This window comes from Ranitomeya variabilis, chromosome 3, assembly GCF_051348905.1.
Source record: "Ranitomeya variabilis isolate aRanVar5 chromosome 3, aRanVar5.hap1, whole genome shotgun sequence".
NCBI lineage: Eukaryota > Metazoa > Chordata > Amphibia > Anura > Dendrobatidae > Ranitomeya > Ranitomeya variabilis.
Genome location: NC_135234.1, coordinates 705563744 through 705582554, shown reverse-complemented (window position 1 = coordinate 705582554; position 18811 = coordinate 705563744). Strand labels below are relative to the sequence as shown.

Genomic DNA, 18811 nt, shown 5'->3' with positions numbered 1-18811 from the left:
AAAGGTACCTTCACACGAAACGACTTTACAACGAGAACGAGAACGATCCGTGACGTTGCAGCGTCCTGGATAGCGATATCGTTGTGTTTGACACGCAGCAGCGATCTGGATCCCGCTGTGATATCGCTGGTCGTTGAATAAAGTTCAGAACTTTATTTGGTCGTCCGATCGCCGTGTATCGTCAGGTTTGACACCAAAAGCAACGATACCAGCGATGTTTTACGCTGGTAACCATGGTAAATATCGGGTTACTAAGCGCAGGGCCGCGCTTAGTAACCCGATGTTTACCCTGGTTACCAGCGTAAAAGTAAAAAAAACAAACAGTAAATACTCACCTGCGCGTCCCCTGCCGTCCGCTTCCTGCTCTGACTGAGCGCCGGCCCTAAAGTGAAAGTAAAAGCACAGCGGTGACGTCACCGCTCTGCTGTTAGGGCCGGCGCTCACACAGTAATGGAAGCGGACGCCGGGGGACGCGCAGGTGAGCATGTACTGTTTGTTATTTTTACTTTTACGCTGGTAACCAGGGTAAACATCGGGTTACTAAGCGCGGCCCTGCGCTTAGCAACCCGATGTTTACCCTGGTTACCCGGGGACCTCGGCATCGTTGGTCGCTGGAGAGCGGTCTGTGTGACAGCTCTCCAGCAACCAAACAGCGACGCTGCAGCGATCGGCATCGTTGTCGCTATCGCTGCAGCGTCGCTTCGTGTGAAGGTACCTTAAGAGCATTATCGCATCTGACAGATTCACTTTAAATAGAATCCACAGTGACAGTGGACATGCAGACAGTCACATACCCATGTCCTCGCCTTGTATCAATAAGAGTCTATTGTTCTCATTGTATTCACTAAAGTGTCACACTAAGAAAGTAATCAGGACTTTACTTTATAGCGATGGTTCTCTTGGCCTCATGCATACGACAGATCATAAAATCTCCTATGGACCTAGCAATCTTCTCTGATGATAAGCATTTTTTAACAAAAACTAATTTCAAAATTGTAATATAGTTATATTGATTTCACCCGCAGACATCACTCTACAGTTTGAAAAATATCCCATTATTATTATTATTATACATTTTTATAGCTCCATTTATTCCATTGCGCTTTACATGTGAAAAGGGGCAAATATAGACAAATACAATAAACTTGAGCAAAAAACAAGGCACACAAGTACAGGAGGAGAGAGGACCCTGCCCGCGAAGGCTCACAGTCTGCAGGGGATGGGTGAGGATACACTAGGAGAGGGTAGAGCTGGTTATGCGGTGGTTCAGTAGGTTGAGGATCACTACAGGCTGTAGGTTTGTCGGAAGAGGTGGGTCTTCAGGTTCTTTTTGAAGGTTTCTATGGTAGGCGAGAGTCTGATGTGTTGGGGTAGAGAGTTCCAGAGTAGGGGGAAGCATGGGAGAGGTCTTGTATGCGATTGTGGGAAGAGCAGATAAGAGGGGAGTAGAGAAGGAGATCTTGAGATGATCGGAGGTTGCGTGCAGGTAAGTACCGGGAGACTAGGTCACAGATGTATGGAGGAGACTGGTTGTGCATGGCTTTGTATGTCAGTCAGTTCCAGCAGATTTGAAACAAAATAGGGGATTTTATATCCCAATCATTATCCTCCTCACCAAGCTTTCAAGAAAAAGAAATCTCTGAACACGCTCGTACAAGGAGCACTGGAACAGGCAGGACTTCTTGATCAAACGCAAAATAAAAATCTTATCAATAGGTCTGAATTATTCTTGTAGCTTTATCACTAAGTTTAACTTGGCGCATTAAAAATTAAATAATCTTGCATAGGTTCTGGGCGTTGTAAGGAAACGACTTATTTCTAAATAAAGAATTAAACTTACCGTATGTTTCGGATTATAAGACGTACTTTTTTCCACAAAATTTGGGGGGGAAAATGGGGGTGCGACTTATAATGCGGATATATCTTACAGGCCACGGTGAAGCAGGGTCCCAGAGTCGCTGCTGGAGGAGGCAAGAGTGGAGCGTTGCTGCAGGCTGCGATGAGGGGGTGTTCGGATGTGCGTCGCTGCGGGTGTCTGGTGGTGCGGGGTCTCTGCTGACATTTTGTGAAAGCCCAGAGCCCCCGCACTTACATGGTTTACTATGCTGTGGACTCTGGGAAAATGGCTGCCGGGGGCGGCGCATGCGCAGATGGAGATCTCAGCACCAAGATCTCGGGAGATGAGATCTCAGCGCCAAGATCTCCATCAGCACATGCGCCGCCCCGGAAGCCATTTTCCCGGAGTCCACCTCATAGTGAACCATGTAAGTACGGGGGCTCTGGACTTCCACAAAATGTCGGTGGAGCCCCCACACCACCATACACCAGCAGTGACGCACATCCGAACACCTCCCTCATCCTAGCCTGCGGCCTGCAGCAACGCTTCACTCTTGCCTCCTCCAGCAGCGACCTTGGGACCCCACTTCACTGTAGCCACCACCCCCGTTAGGAAAGAAGATGCATGGGATTGTGAGAAGCACCACCATTTTATTAAAAAAAAGTGTGTTTTCCTATTTTTCTCCTCAAAATTTGGGGTGCGTCTTATAATCCGCAAAATACGGCACATCCAAGAAGTAGAATTTAAAGAGCACAAAACTTTAAAAATATGCTATCCTTGAGCAACTTGTGGACACTCAAAAGAGTGGAACACAAAGACGAGACTTGTTGGGGTGCTGGGGGGCTAGGGAGTAGGGTATAAATGTGGGTCCTCTCAGTGTAAGCATTGCGAGAATATTTAGCATAGATGTAAAGAAACATTCTATTGTAACAGGAAAGCACTTGACTGCAGGAATACATGGATTATTCAACACAATTTGGGATTTATCTATTAAGGCTACTTTCACACTAGCGTCGGGCTCGGCCCGTCGCAGTGCGTCGGGCCGAGGTTACCGACGCTAGCGTTGTATACGCCGCACAATGGGGGCAGCGGATGCATTTTTCCAGCGCATCCGCTGCCCCATTGTGAGGTGCGGGGAAGTGCGGGGAGGTGGGGGCGGAGTTCCGTCCACGCATGCGCGGTCGGAAAAAGCGGACCGTCGGCGGCAAAAAACGTTACATGTAGCTTTTTTTGTGCCGACGGACCGCCACAACACGGCGCAACCGTCGCACGACGGTTGCGACGTGTGTCAATCCGTCGCAATACGTCGCTTAATGTTAGTCTATGGGGAAAAAACGCATCCTGCAAGCACTTTTGCAGGATGCGTTTTTTCTGCAAAACGACGCATTGTGACGGATTGCAGTTAACGCTAGTGTGAAAGTAGCCTTAAACTGCATCTACAAATTACAATACAGAAGGAAAACTGGACAAACATTAAGGGTCCAGATTGGAAAACATAGATCCAATACCAATAAAGTTATTTTGTTCCACATCCAGACATCTTATGGTACATAATATGGAACATCAAGACATCTTATGGAGCATAATACATCTGCAAATATAAATATCAAGGTTTGGTACCCAATGGGTAAACAAGACCACTGAAATGAGCAGATGATTTTGTTATCATCCTTCCAACTACAATAATAATTTTATTGTATTTTATAAATATATCTACATTCATGCCTGAAAGTGTTGGCCTCCTTGAAAATGAAGTATTTCTCCCCAAAAAATTGTTGCAATTACACGTTTTGTTATACACATGTATATTTCCTTTGTGTTTATTCGAACAACACAAAAGAACAGAGGGAAAATTGGACATCATTTCATAAAAATCCCCCAACATGGGCCAGACAAAAATTTTGGCTCCTTTCCAATATTGTGGGTAAATGACTTTGTTTCAAGCACGTGTGTCACAAATCATTAAGGAATTTGTGGCGGCTCTGGTTCTGCTGAAATTTAATTGTTTTCCTGGGTGTGTATATTTCCTCTACTTTTTCGTCTCCGTTTACCATTTCGGCTGAAATAGTGGTTGGTGGAAAAACTGAGACTATTCCATGTCTTGTGGATAGTGGAGCTGGAGTCAGTTTGGTGGATTCTCGCTTTGCTCTGACCCATGGTCTGATCAGTCGGACGCTAGCAAGATCCATTACTATTCGTGCTATTGATTCTGCTCCTTTCAGCCAGAAGAGTTTGATGTACATAATGTGAATTTGTGCATAGAGGGACTCTTCATGAAGAGTTTTTGTCGTTCTATGTCTTTGAAGTTATGCCTACTCCCATCGTCTTAGGCCTTTCCTTGCTGAACAAACACTATCTGGTCATTGGTTAGCGGTTCAGAGAAATAGTTAGTTGGGGCAAGTTTTGTAAAAACTGTTGCCTGAGTGCTATGATCTCTGCCATCTTTATTAAATCTACCCCTTCTTCTAGGGTGGAGGTAGGTAAGGTGCTACCAGAGAATAGCGACAGGATTCTACCCACACCTCAGATTAACTCTCAATCTCTGGGTTCTCTCAGGAAGATTGGTCAGGGGAGGGTGGTGGTTCCCTAGGAGTAACGGAGTAACCTGAGGGTATGAGTTTGGTGGCACTTGGGGGGGGGAAGCCTTAGTTGTCTGTCCTTCAAGGAGAGTACCAGTTTGTGTCAAATGTATGAGTGGTAATAAACGTTCAGATTTGGACCTGTGTGTGAATGAGTACGTGTGGGTGCCCACTAAAACCATCAGGTGGAAGTACACATCTGGGACTTGGAGTTCTAGGGTGATTGGGCCATATAGAGTGGCAACAGTTCTCAGCCCTGGGACCTTCTAGGTGGAGTTATCTCCAGTAATGCATGTATATAGTGTTCTACAGGTCATCGCTCATGATATTTGTTGCACCTCCGGAGCCTACATTATTACCATCACCATCGGGCTGCGTTTGCTATGACCTTGAGGAGCAGGTGACTACAGATTTGTATACAAGTGGTTTGATGTGTCCTTGCTGTACATTTGTAAAGTCTGGTCTAAAGGGTCCAGAGGCCTCTTGCAGAAAGAAGGGCACTGTCACGAATCATTAAGGGATTCATGGCAGCTCTGGTTCTGCTGAAATGTAAATGATACAGGCAGGTGTGGCCGACATTAGTCTAATGTGTGTGTGGCTTAAAGAGGACCATTCACCAAATTTTTCATGTGGAGCTATAACACGATGTAATAGTGGTTGCTGAGTGGAATAAAACATTTTTTTATTTTTTTTAACGTTGCCTCTTCATTGCAGACATATCAACAATCAAAGTATTTGGCATCTAATGAGTTAACAATAGTTAAGTCCAATTGAGTGTCTTCACAGAAAGCATGTACTTCTTCTTCCTATATAAGTTGCTATCACTGGGTGCGTGTATTTTTCCCTGTCACGGTTCTACCTATCAGGGTGTCTGGGATGCAGTTACTGACACATCGGCCGTCCAATCTGGTATAGTTATATGAGTTGCTATCACTGGGGGCGTGTACTTCTCCCTGTATGAGTTGCTATCACTAGGGGCGTGTACTTCTCCCTGTATGAGTTGCTATCACTAGGGGCGTGTACTTCTTCTCCCAGTATGAGTTGCTATCACTAGGGGCGTGTACTTCTCCCTGTATAAGTTGCTATCACTGGGGGCATGTACTTCTTCTCCCTGTATGAGTTGCTATCACTAGAGGCGTGTATTTCTTCTCCCTGTATGAGTTGCTATCACTGGGGGCATGTACTTCTTCTCCCTGTATGAGTTGCTATCACTGGGGGCGTGTACTTCTTCTCCCTGTATGAGTTGCTATCACTAGAGGCGTGTATTTCTTCTCCCTGTATGAGTTGCTATCACTGGGGGCATGTACTTCTTCTCCCTGTATGAGTTGCTATCACTGGGGGTGTGTACTTCTTCTCCCTGTATGAGTTGCTATCACTGGAGGCGTGAATTTCTTCTCCCTGTATGAGTGACTATAACAGGTGTTGTACTTCTTCTCATTATATGAGTTGCTATCACTGGGGGTGTGTACTTCTTCTCCCTGTATGAGTTGCTATCACTGGGGGCGTGTACTTCTTCTCCCTGTATGAGTTGCTATCACTGGGGGCATGTACTTCTTCTCCCTGTATGAGTTGCTATCACTGGGGGTGTGTACTTCTTCTCCCTGTATGAGTTGCTATCACTGGAGGCGTGAATTTCTTCTCCCTGTATGAGTGACTATAACAGGTGTTGTACTTCTTCTCATTATATGAGTTGCTATCTGAAAACTCCCACTTGAACTTAACAAAAGTTAACTCATTAGGGGTCATATTCTTTGATTGCTAATATCTCTGCAATAGAGAGATCAATTAAAAAAAAAGTTTTCTGTTCTGTATCCACTCTTACATCATGGGTCCAGCTCAACAGAGAAAATTTGGTGAAAGTTCCTCTTTAAGGCAATGATGTACCTTTACTTGTATGCTGTGAGTGGTATTGACACAAACACAAACTAAAGATGTGAGAAATGTCACAGGGACCACCTTAAATAAGTTCCATGGTGACAATGGACATGCAGACAGTCACATAACCATGTCCTCGCCTTTTATCAATAAGAGTCTATTGTTCCCATTGTATTTAAAAAAGGTAACACTAAAAAGTAACTAGGACTGTTTAGGGATTGTTCTCATGACCTCATGCAGAAGACCAGTCATAAAATCTTCTGTGTTTAATCCCGCTCGTTTACATCTACAGCTTCCAAGCTAAGAAAAGAATGCACAAACTTCCTCTTCCCCTTACCTAAGCATGACGGTACAAGATCAACGATTCACTACCATCACCAGAGTCACATGCTGTCACTGATATTTATATACAGATACATGAAGAATTTACTCTTTGACTTCCCCAGATAATAATCGGAAACATCTTCCATTTCTTTTGCTCTTGGGTCCCATGTCCGGATAGATAATTAATCTGCAGAAGGATGAAATGAAGTTTGCTCGCAACATTTCCCGGATAATACATCATCGCTGATAAAAGGACACAGCTGGATGACCAAACAAATCCAAACTTAGAAGATCCACTATTACTTCTTATAATGTAACACATCCCACAACAGAAGTGCAAGAAACATAAAAAGACAAGGTGCATAAGTCAAAGCAATCCAACCAAGTAGATTTTAGTCTTTCATTTGTACAGCTAGCCCTACACTTTTCATAGCTGTCAGTCGAACTGTGTCTTATATTGTCTAAGACAAATCCACTGCCAGAATCATCTGGCAGCAGCTTATCTCCCTAGGATTGGGAGATTGATTTCCAACCACTGATCTTTATGTCCACGAACATAATCTGGCACTTCATATATGGTTATGGTGTTGGAACCTACCTGAGCACCACTAAGATTAAGGCAGTGCACAAGTCTAATTTTTGACAAGAACATAATCTGTCAGGGAACAGTCATGAGTCCCCTATACACAGAATTTTGTCTGATCCCGTTAAAATTGGTGCGTTCACTTGACCATTATACATCAGTAAGTACTGAGTGGTGGCTGTAACCACACCCTGGCCCTGACTGACAACTGGCTCAGCCTTGCATCAGTGCTGAGCCTGCTCTGAGTCAGTGTCGGGGGGTGGTGGTTACAACCACAGGCCACTATGTACTTAGCGGAGACTGAAGCCGCGTCTTTATAGCTTAAAGAAGGAGTCTTCTGGGAGGATTAAAGTTAATTTCTTCCTGGTAGCTGGGCTTCCAGTGTGGTGGCCGCATGGCTTTAGAATGCTATTAACCTGCAGATTAACCCCATATCTGCAGGTTAATAGCATTTTGGGACATAGGGACTTCCTTTTAACTGCAAAATGAACTATAAGGCCGGGGTCACACTACCGTAGCATATGGGCAAGTGCTATGCAAGAAAACATTGTAAACGCATTTCACACGGATGACCAAACGGAGAACACTCGTGCGACTCTAGGCAAGAAGACTCTGACCGATTTTTCATACATTTAGCCTGACTCTCTAATTGTCTCTCTCTAACGAGATTATGTTCCCAGTATTTTCTATTTATCCATATTCCACAAATAAAATGGAGAAGAAAGACTCAAATGGGTTGTTTGGATCAATATTAATAACCCTATTTACAAATACCTTATTTGTGAGTTATAAAGTGATAGGTGGCATTCCGTATTCATCTCTAGCCACAACTAGGAGGTCACAAAGAGCGCCTCTCAATGTGGAGGACCAAACATGTCCATGTATTACACGGACAGCCCATTGATTTTACTGTGAACTGGGTAATCCTTCATCTCCACTGTCGTGGCGCTACAGGGAATAGAGCAGCTCCCAGCACACGTTACAGTTGACGGTTGAAGTCTTCAAGGCCCCCTTTACTCTATGTGAAGGCTTCAGTGTATATAATAATACAAGGGCAAGCAAATACAGGAGCTAGATGAAGAACGTTATAAAGAAAATGTTAGTAAGAGAATTAACTACTCGCTCTGGGACTAGGAGAACCTCTAGGTTCAGTTTATGGTGAGAACCAAAGTGTTCCTCAGAATGCAGCTACCCAAGAGAAGGTTCAATGTATCTTCTAGTATCTACTATGGAGGCCACCAGTCTCACCACCCTAGCTTTCAGCCATATATTTTTCTTTAGCCACTCACTCCGTTACCACGAGTCTGAGTTATGTAATTATCCATTGGTCATCATCACTTATCTAAACAGCCATTCTTATTATCTAGGCCAAGAATTTATCATACTTTAGGCGTGACCCGATCTTAACTTTTTACTGTTTATATGAAAAGTACAAAGGATCCTAATCATCGAGGAGAATAGCCGAGGTTCATAATTGATAGATAAGGCTGACATTTCTGTTGATGACATAATGTGTATCTCAGCTTCTGTTCCCAAATAGAAGGCAGCTGACGTGTTTGGCAACCGAAGAGACCAAGATGTTTACAATGATAGATTAAAATGCCACAGGAAATGTTTTCATACAGCAGTGGAACAGCTCATGAATGCTTTATTCTCTCGTGAATAGACTCAGCGCTGTAAGTAGGCATTATTGAGCGTGCCTGCAGATTACATGCCTTTTCTTTCTCTCTTTATTCCAGGCCGGCTGGAGAATACTTGCACTATGCGATCAGCTTCGTCCAAAAAGAGACCAAACCTTCTTGGAAATGACAACTCTCGAAATGTGTAGAACACAGTAAATAATATCTCAAATATCTGCTGTCATTAAAAGTAATGTCATGCCCTTTGGCAAAGAGCACTTGCCAATGATTATGCCTGTATGAATGGTCAGAAAGTATTTGGCATAGTAAAAAAAAGGAATGCAAATTACCAGCCAAGAAATAGATCCAAAATCTGAGCAAGAAGCTAGTGACTAAAATTAAAATTGTGGATTTATTTTTGTACCATTAGATATACATGATAAATTGGTAAAAATTGGTGCGTAATTTGCTTCCTAGTAATAAAAAGGTTGTATGAGATTAGAAAAAAACATTTAATTTCTAAGTAGCCATTTTTTTTTCATGCAATGCCTTTAAAGGGGTTTTGACTACAATGATATTGATGACATGTCCTCAGGACAGAATATGGAGATAAGTAGCAGATGTACATCCCTTGGGGAGCAGAGTAATGTTGGAGTAATACTCATGTCAAATCCGAGCCCAAGAACCTGATAGCCCCAAAAAGAAAGAAAAAAAAACGCTGCACACGATCTAAGTTGATAGTATGTTATTCATAAAAATATTCACAACGTTTCAACTCTAGTGATGGGCCTTTGTCAAACTAGGAGTTGAAGTAAAGCTATTTCAGCTTTGACACCTTGCATGCTATGCTGTGGTCTTTCTATTTCTATCCATAGGGTAGGTCATGGATATCAGGTCTGTGGGGGTCCAACACCCAGCCCTCTATCTGATCAGCTGTTCATTTGAAAAGGAGCTAATCAGAAGTACCTGGGAGCAGCCACTAAACAGCGTAACACGGTGGTGATGCTTCACTACATACATTGCGTAGATTTGGCCACTGCTGGAACAGGTAACACCTGATCAGTTGGGGTGTTCTGTATCAGACCCCCACTGATCATTCATGGCCTATCATTCTAAGGAAAGGTCATCAATATCTTCAGAGTTGAAAATCCCTTTAATAAAATTGCACTAAACATTTACATCAATGGTACATTCAGGAAATATTCAAAGTATATCTCGAAAAGAAAAAGCAATATGCTGTGAAATCACCATGAATTCCCAATATACAGTGGGTACTGAAAGTATTCAGACCCCTTTATATTTTTCACCCTTTGTTTCATTGCAGCCTTTTGTTAAATTCAAAAAAGTTCATTTTTTCACATTAACCCCTTCATGACCTTGGGATTTTCCGTTTTTCTGTGTTCGTTTTTCACTCCCCTCCTTCCCAGAGCCATAACTTTTTTATTTTTCCGTCAGTTTGGCCATGTGAGGGCTTATTTTTTGCGGGACGAGTTGTACTTTTGAACGACATCATTGGTTTTACCATGTCGTGTACTAGAAAACGGGAAAAAAATTCCAAGTGCAGTGAACTTGCAAAAAAAGTGCAGTCCCACACTTGTTTTTTTGTTTGGCTTTTTTGCTAGGTTCACTAAATGCTAAAACTGACCTGCCATTATGATTCTCCAGGTCAGTACGAGTTCATAAACACCTAACATGAGTAGGTTATTTTTTATCTAAGAGGTGAAAAAAAAATCCAAACTTTGCTAAAAAAAAAAAACAATTGTGCCATTTTCCGATACTCGTAGCGTCTTCATTTTTCATGATCTAGGTCGGTTGAGGGCTTATTTTTTGCGTGCCGAGCTGGCGTTTTTAATGATAGCATTTTGGTGCAGATACGTCCTTTTGATCGCCCGTTATTGCATTTTAATGCAATGTCGCGGCGACCAAAAAAACGTAATTCTGGCGTTTCTAATTTTTTTCTCGCTACGCCGTTTAGCGATCAGGTTAATGCTTTTTTTTATTGATAGATCGGGCGATTCTGAACACGGCAATACCAAATATGTGTAGGTTTGATTTTTTTTTTATTGATTTATTTTGATTGGGGCGAAAGGGGGGTGATTTAAACTTTTATATTTTTTTTATTTTTTTCACATTTTTTAAACTTTTTTTTAAAATTTTTGCCATGCTTCTATAGCCTCCATAGGAGGCTAGAAGCTGGCACAACACGATCGCCTCTGCTACATAGCAGCGATCTGATGTTCGCTGCTATGCAGCAGAAATGCAGGTGTGCTGTGAGCGCCGACCACAGGATGGCGCTCACAGTTACCGTGGATCAGTAACCATAGAGGTCTCAAGGACCTCTATGGTTACAATGCTGAAGCATTGCCGACCTCCGATCGTGTGACAGGGGTCGGCGATGCGATCATTTCCGGCCGCCCGGCCGGAAGCGGTAGTTAAATGCCGCTGTCTGCGTTTAACAGCGGCATTTAACTAGTTAATAGGCGCGGGCAGATCGCGATTCTGCCCGCACCTATTATGGGCACATGTCAGCTGTTCAAAACAGCTGTCATGTCCAGGCTTTGATGCGGGCTCACCGCCGGAGCCCGCATCAAAGCGGGGCTTCTGACCTCAGATGTACTATCCCGTCCGAGGTCAGAAAGGGGTTAATGTACACTCTGCACCCCATCTTGACTGAAAAAAACCGAAATGTAGAAATTTTTGCAAATTTAATAAAAAAGAAAAACTGTAGAGCCAGTCATGGGTGGAGGCGCGGTTACAGCGACCGCTCTGCATACTGAGAACGGTGACTGAACTGACGAAGCCCCGCCCCTATCACTTAATACCGAATGCTGGCAGGGAAAATAAAGATTATTTTCTCCTCGTTGCATTCGGCTGCATCATAATGCTGTTAACCTGCAGATTAGCCCCATATCTGCAGGTTAGCAGCATTATTCCTGGTGACAGTACAGGACCATTTATAAAAGTCAGTGGTATTCTTTACACCTGACCACGTCATGGCTCCAGTATTAAAAGTTGACATGATACTAGTATGAACAGAGCCTTAGGCCTCCTTCACACGTAAGTGTCTCCAGTATATGTGGTGACAGTTTTCACACGTACTGGAGACACATAGACCCATTCAAATCTATGGGTCTGCCTGTGCACATGTCCATGTGTTCACACGGACCATGTGTCTGTGTGCAAAACAATTAGACAAGTCCATTTTTTTTTATTACAGCACAGTCGGCAATACATCCCGCACATGTGCACACTGAGGACACACAGATGATATCAGTCTGTCATCTGTGTGACACGTACCGGCAGTTGGGAAAAGCACTATAGTAAGCACTGTTCCCAGGCGCCAGGTGCTGACTACAACTTGCATCAGGCTTGCTTGGTCTCCCTGCACTCAGTGAGACCAGGAGAAGCTGATGATAATTGTTGTCAGCGCACTGAATAAATAAAAAAAGGCATGAGGTTCCCCTTATTTTTATTAACCAGCTGAATGAAAGCAGACAGCTTGTGCCTGGTGTTATTATTCTGGGTAGGGGACAATATCCATAAAAGTTCCGAACATACCTACCCTACCTACTGTACCTACACCACCCTACTAACCAGAATCCCTCAATGTCTATCTGCTATTTCATCCTTCTTCTCCGCTAGATTTCTAAAACTTAACATGGACAAAACAGAATTCATCGTCTTTCCCCCATCTCACACGACCTCCCCAACGAACCTATCCATTACAGTAAACGGCTGCCCACTCTCCCCAGTCCCACAAGCCCGCTGTCTTGGGATAATCCTTGACACTGATCTCTCCTTCAAACCACATATCCAAACCCTTTCCACTTCCTGCCGCCTCCAACTCAAAAATATTTCACGGATCCGTACACTCCTAAACCAAGAATCTGCAAAAACCCTAGTCCATGCCCTCATCATCTCCCGCCTCGACTACTGTAACCTCCTGCTCTGTGGCCTCCCCTCTAACACTCTTGCAACCCTCCAATCTATTCTAAACTCTGCTGCCCGACTAATCCACCTGTCCCCCCGCTATTCCCCGGCCTCTCCCCTCTGTCAATCCCTGCACTGGCTCCCCATTACCCAGAGACTCCAGTACAAAAGCCTAACCATGACATACAAAGCCATCCACAACCTGTCTCCTCCATACATCTGTGACCTCATCTCCCGGTACTTTCCTGCACGCAACCTCCGATCCTCACAAGATCTCCTTCTCTACTCCCCTCTTATCTCCTCTTCACACAATCGTATACAAGATTTCTCTTGTGCATCCCCCCTACTCTGGAACTCTCTACCACAACACATCAAGGTCTCGCCTACCATCGAAACCTTCAAAAAGAACCTGAAGACCCACCTCTTCCGACAAGCCTACAACCTGCAGTAACCACCGATTGACCAAACCGCTGCACGACCAGCTCTACCCTCACCTACTGTATCCTCACCCATGCCTTGTAGATTGTGAGCCTATGCGGGCAGGGTCCTCTCTCCTTCCGTACCAGTTGTGACTTGTATTGTTCAAGATTATTGTACTTGTTTCTATTATGTATACCCCTCCTCACATGTAAAGCACCATGGAATAAATGGCGCTATAATAATAAATAATAATAATAATAATAATAACATACTGATATCAGCTCACAGCTTCCTGTGCAGTCTTTACTGGTTATTAAAACTGAGGGACCCTCCAAAAAATGGTGTGGGGTCCCAAATATATTTAATATCCAGCAAAGGCTAAATAGAAAGCTGCAGGCTGATAATAATAGGCTGGGAATGGGCCATGAATATTGTCCCCTCCCAGACTAATAACACCAGCCCTCAGCCACCCTAGAAATGGCACATACATTAGATGCGCCAATTGTGGCACTAAGCCTCAGCTTTCCCGCTTGCCTTGGTGTGTTGGCAAGCTTGGGTGGCTGAGGGCTGGCCTTTTGTGAGCCTATTAATATCAGCCCGCAGCTGTCTGTGCACCCTTTGCAGGTTACTAAATATATGGGAGACCCCATGTCATGTTTTTTGGGTCCCCCCTTTTTAATAACCAATAAGCGCTATGCTGACAACTTAGAGCTGTTATTAATACAGTGCCTTGCAAAAGTATTCGGCTCCCTGGAACTTTTCAACCTTTTCCCACATATCATGCTTCAAACATAAAGATTCAAAATGTAAATTTTTGGTGAAGATTGAAGAATCAACAACAAGTGGAACACAATTATGAAGTTGTGTGAAATTTTTGTGGAAATTCCAAAACTGAAAAGTGGGGCGTGCAATATTATTCGGCCCCTTTACTTTCAGTGCAGCAAACTCACTCCAGAAGTTCATTGTGGATCTCTGAATGATCCAATGTTGTCCTAAATGCCTAATGATGATAAATATAATCCACCTGTGCGTAATCAAGTCTCCATATAAATGCACCTGCTCTGTGATAGCCTCAGGGTTCTGTGTGAAGCACAGAGAGCATCATGAAGACAAAGGAACACAACAGGCAGGTCCGTGATACTGTTGTGGAGAAGTTTAAAGCCGGATTTGGATACAAAATGATTTCCAAAACTTTAAACATCCCAAGGAGCACTGTGCAAGCGATCATATTAAAATGGAAGGAGAATTATACCATTGGAAATCTACCAAGACCCGGCCGTCCCTCTAAACTTTCATCTCAAACAAGGAGAAGACTGATCAGAGATGCAGCCAAGAGGCCCATGATCACTCTGGATGAACTGCAGAGATCTACAGCTGAGGTGGGACAGTCTGTCCATAGGACAACAACCAGTCGTACACTGCACAAATCTGGCCTTTATGGAAGAGTGGCAAGAAGAAAGCCATTTCTCAAAGATATCCATAAAAAGTGTTGTTTAAAGTTTGCAACAAGCCACCTGGGAGACACACCAAACATGTGGAAGAAGGTGCTCAGGTGAGATGAAACCAAAATCGAACTTTTTGGCAACAATGCCAAACGATATGTTTGGCGTAAAGGCAACACAGCTCATCACCCTGAACACACCATCTGTCACTGTCAAACATGGTGGTGGCAGCATCATGGTTTGGGCCTGCTTTTCTTCAGTAGGGACAGGGAAAATGGTTAAAAATTGATGGGAAGATGGATGGAGCCAAATGCAGGACCATTCTTGAAGAAAACCTGTTGGAGTCTGCAAAAGACCTGAGACTGGGACGGAGATTTGTCTTCCGACAAGACAATGATCCCAAACATAAAGCAAAATCTACAATGGAATGGTTCGCAAATAAACATATCCAGGTGTTAGAATGGCCAAGTCAAACTCCAGACCTCAATCCAATCGAGAATCTGTGGAAAGAGCTGAAAACTGCTGTTCACAAACGATCTCCATCAAACCTCACTGAGCTCGAGCTGTTTGCCAAGGAAGAATGGGCAAGAATTTCAGTCTCTCGATGTACAAAACTGATACACATACCCCAAGCGACTTGCAGCTGTAATCGCAGCAAAATAATATTGCATGCCCCACTTTTCAATTTTTGAATTTCCACAAAAATTTAAAATAACCAATAAACTTCGTTCACCTTCACAATTGTGTTCCACTTGTTGTTGATTCCGTTTGAAGCATGATATGTAGGAAAAGGTTGAAAAGTTCCAGGGAGCCAAATACTTTCTCAAGGCACTGTAGGCTGGGAACCTTTATAGATATTGGCCCCTTCCCAGAATAATAGCACCAGCCCCCAGCTGTCTGCTTTCCCTTAGCTGGTTAATAAAAATAAGAGGGATCCCATGCCAAATTTTTACATTTATTTTATTATTCGATAAATACACGTACAGAAAACTACACACACAAAGCACTTGGCAGCATGATTTTACAATAGTAAATGTTGTACTTGTAGTAAAAATAATAAAAAAAAATCTTACATTATTCTGCAGGTTATCACAGAGCTAAAATTTCCCATTAGTGTTTATCAACATCCTGTAGAGAAGTGAAATTTATGGACATTTCAACACAAGTATGTTTTTATCTTCATTTCTACCATGTTCGTAAACTTAATGGTCCATTACATATGTGACAGTGTGGTGCACTCTGGATATCACAGTAATGTATTACCTTGGGGTGTTATTCTCTGGGATCTAATACTATTAAAATGATGTTACATTTACATAAGCGAAGAACATTATTACGCTGCAGATAAGCTCATGCTTTAGGTAATCCAGGGAAGCAGTTTACAGTAAAAAGTTATTTTCAAGGAATCGACTAATATATTGATACCTATCTGCAATATTGTGTGCATACAAAAGAAAATGGACGATATCATCAAGCAATCTCACAAAAAAAATTAGGGGTAAGAAAAGTATACTATACGGATTGTTTCTTTAGAGCAATTCTTCTTTATTTGAAGGCTCCTCAAATAGTAAAGGACACATTAGATCAAAGCCATTGGACCATCTCGTGTGAATTGAGACCTCCCACCATGCCCCGAAATATGCTGATGAATTTTCTCATGTAGTTGAACACGGGATGTATCACTACTGAGATACCCAATGATCTGATGTAAAAAGATCAGATGTAATCTATGAGGGAACCTAGCAGCAAATGTTCAGTTTCCTTGCAGCACCCCAACTAGGGAAATGAAGAATTACACAGCTCCCATATAAATGAATGAGCTATCTGTGCAGTCCATGACGGTGCTGGATCCTCCAATAGCTCTTTGCAGCCACTCTCTACTTTGCTAATAAATGAAGGTCCATAGAATGCCCTAATACAGTATTTGAAAATGTGAAGAATTTTTAAGTCATACAACCCCATTCTGACTGCCCTTAAACGGATGATTCAGCTTTATCCATCTTTAATTGATAGGTTGTAGGTGGGTGATCTAGAAGAGTTTCTGAAAACTCCATAAACTGAACTTGATCCTTCTCTTTTGTTGCACAAATGTAAAGCATGTTCTCTGCAGTCTCTGACACAGTATATATTTCTTGGACCAGGTAAACCTGCCCACAGTAATTCAACTCGAAAAAAAATAAAGATTTTTTTTTTATTTCTATTAGATTTGGTTATCCTGTATAAACAGGAGAGTAAATGTAGATCAACCTGTATATAATAGATTGTCAATAGTTAAAGGGGTTGCCCATTACTTGGAAAACCCCTTCTCAATAACTAGGTTTCCCCCTTGTAAAATAACAGCACCTATATTCATCTGTGGTGCCGATGCTGTTCCAGCTGTGTCAGCGCTGTTCCAGCGGTGTTGCTTTACAAAACAATGTCACGTGATCCCAGGAAGGGCCAGTGCCAACACTGCTGAAACAGCGCCAGCCCCAAAGGTAAGGATTGGTGTTTTTATCTTACAAGGGGGCCTGAGAACATCCTGTCTAAATGCACGTTAACAAGTTATATAGGGCAATTATTGTAGGGTTTGAACATGCAGACCAGGGTCTGTTTACACCACACTAGAAGCCTCCTGTTTTAGTTATAAGTCAGAGAATCTTCAAACATATATAAACGTATATTTGCAATATGCCAGATATGTCACTAATAGGCTCCCATTGTAAAAAAAAATGTTTCCCATGCACATAGTATGCTGTCAAATTATGTAGCTTTGTGTAGAATAGTGTGGTCTGGTAAGATATTTAGTAAAAAAAAGTATGCTGAAGTGTACTGGGCCAGCAGTGGCCAAAACAACAACCTTTTAGTCTCCACGGATGAAAATAATCAAAGTAGACACAGAGGAAAAACCAGTTAATATATAGAGGGCTAATATATAGACCGATATCCCATCATCCAATATTAATTATAGTAAAACTGGTCACCACCTGTGTCAAACAATATAGTGAGACCACTAAGAAGACAGAAATAACATGCACCAAGTATGAACCAAACCAGTGGAAAAAATGATGACAGAATTTTTTCAAATTTTTAGATATGTATCTCTTTTATTTCATGGCAAGAGCAGAAAAACAAATAATTTTTTTTTTATATATTAAAAATAGTATTAATAAAATAGTATAAATAAAACTGTATATATGTATATTGCTCACGGGCACATATAAATATATATATATATATATATATATATATATATATATATATATATATATATATATATATATATATATATTTATACTAGCTGTACTACCCGGCTTCGCCCGGGTTAATGACTGCTGTTAGCAAAATAGAATGTGTTAACAAAAATTTATTCTGCACACAAAAACCACAAAACAAATAGATAGAAATGTAATTATTAAAAGGCAAAAACTAAGCAAATAGAAGCATTTCACAACATATATTAGCTTTGTTATACTGAGAATGTCTTTGTTGCCTATATTAACCAATCAGAGCTCAGGTTAATTAACTGTAGCAAAATAGAAGCTGAGCTGTGATTGGTTGCTATTGGCAGCCTGATAAATCCCCAGCCAACAGGAAGCCCTCCCCCCTGGCAGTATATATTAGCTCACACATACACATAATAGACAGGTCATGTGACTGACAGCTGCCGTATTTCCTATATGGTACATTTGTTGCTCTTGTAGTTTGCTTATTAATCAGATTTTTATTTTTGAAGGACAATACCAGACTTGTGTGTGTTTTAGGGCGAGTTTTATGTGTCAAGTTGTGTGTGTTGAGTTGCGTGTGGCGACATGCATGTAGCGACTTTTGTGAGATGAGTTTTGTGTGGCGACATGCGTGTAGCAACATTTTGTGTGTTGAGTTGCATGTGACAGGTTAGTGTAGCAAGTTGTGTGCAGCAAGATTTGTGCATGGCGAGTTTTGCGCGTGGCGAGTTTTATGTGTGGTGCATTTTGAGTATGTGCAAGTTTTGTGTGAGGCAACTTTTGCATGTGGTGCAACTTTTGTACATGTGGCAATTTTTCTGTGTGTGCAAGTTTTGCATGAGGTGAGTTTTCCATGAGGTGAGTTTTGCACGTGTGGCGAGTTTTGCGTGAGCCTAGTTTTGCATATGGCGAGTTTTGCATGTAGCGAGTTTTGAGTGGTGACTTTTGTGTTTCGACTTTTATGTGGCGAGGTTGGTGTGTGTGTGTGGTGAAATG

At 42.3% G+C, this 18811-nt stretch overlaps 1 protein-coding gene and 1 long non-coding RNA gene across 8 annotated transcripts in view; one reads left to right on the top strand and one right to left on the bottom strand.

The window, feature by feature from the left end:
* Positions 1 to 9326, top strand: part of LOC143817105 (uncharacterized) — a 108686-nt gene extending 99360 nt beyond the window's left edge. The window contains exon 5 of the long non-coding RNA XR_013224068.1: positions 8938 to 9326. This is a non-coding gene — a long non-coding RNA (uncharacterized LOC143817105). The remainder of the gene's footprint in view (positions 1 to 8937) is intronic.
* Positions 1 to 18811, bottom strand: part of STARD13 (StAR related lipid transfer domain containing 13) — a 530489-nt gene that overhangs the window by 137196 nt on the left and 374482 nt on the right. The window lies entirely within an intron of this gene.